The following is a 1,088-nucleotide window of genomic DNA, read 5'->3' as shown; positions in this document are numbered from 1 at the left end:
AATTCATTGGTTTATGGCCACATTACTCCAATCAAATTGTCTTCTCTCTCTCTTTCTCTCTCTCTCTTTTTAGGGAAGCACAGACAAACCACCAAGGGAGGTTTTCTTTATATGCCTCTTCAAGTTTTCTCGTCCATCTTTGCAAAACATTCCAGGAGGGAGGGTGGGTAAAGTAGAGGGTGAAGTTGCCCAGTACATACTGGGACCAGGGTTGCAGCTGGTATGGGGGACTTTTGAGCCTCCAGATGATAAGGCCTACAGCCTCAGAGGCTCTGTGGGGCATAAAGGGCAGAGGGCTCGACCTTCCCAGTAGGTGCAGTTGTCTTTATTGTGACAGATGACAGGTAGGAGTTAAGTAGGGGTGAAGGGCTCACTCCAACTGGACTCTGGGTTGCAGGGGCCACCCTCAGGGATGGAGGCACCTCCTGAAGTGGCGGCCAGCCTATCAGGTACTGGAAGACAGTGCCTCTGATGGGTTCAGCCCTGTTGCTGGGGGTTGAGCTTAGTCACTTGGCTCTCTTCTCCAGCCAGTCCTCCAGGTGGCCCTCAGGGAGCTCAGCAGTGTCCAGAGGCCACTCCCTGGCCCGCCTCTCCTCCTCCACCTGGATGCTCAGCTCCTGTAGGTCTTGGTCTGACATGTAGGAAAATCTGCAGTTGAAGCCAAAGTCACACTGGCTTGTCAGCAGGAACTTCTGCTCATCTAGCAAGATGGCAGTTACATCTTGGAACATGTCGTACCACACCTTGTTGGCCTTGAGGTGTTGCAACCCATTCAGGTGCTTCTTTCCATTGTGGAGATTGTCCTCAAAGGAGTGATCACAGTAGTCACAGAAGTATTGATTCCCCATGACCGCCTACACCAGATGCTGAGGCTGCCTGGCTCTGCAAGGCTGGATGGCTCAGGGCTCCTCCTCCAATGCCCTTGAGTCACGCACTGCTTGCTCGTATTTGTATTCCTTTCTTGGGCATTCTGTCTTCTCTTCTCTCTGAGTCAAATAGTTTTCTGCCTCTCTCTTATCAGGTGTGATTGTATTTGGTACCCACCTGCATAATTCAAGATAATCTCCCCCCCTCAAGATTTTATTTTA

The 1,088-nt window shown here is 50.9% G+C and overlaps 1 pseudogene; it reads right to left on the bottom strand.

Moving 5' to 3' along the window:
* Positions 1 to 263: 263 nt before the first annotated feature.
* Positions 264 to 848, bottom strand: LOC124971408 (zinc finger matrin-type protein 5-like; annotated as a pseudogene).
* Between the last annotated feature and the right edge of the window lie 240 nt (positions 849 to 1,088).

The sequence above is a fragment of the Sciurus carolinensis genome, chromosome X (genome assembly GCF_902686445.1).
Source record: "Sciurus carolinensis chromosome X, mSciCar1.2, whole genome shotgun sequence".
NCBI lineage: Eukaryota > Metazoa > Chordata > Mammalia > Rodentia > Sciuridae > Sciurus > Sciurus carolinensis.
Note: the sequence above shows the minus strand (reverse complement) of the source record. Positions and strands in the feature narration are given on the sequence as shown.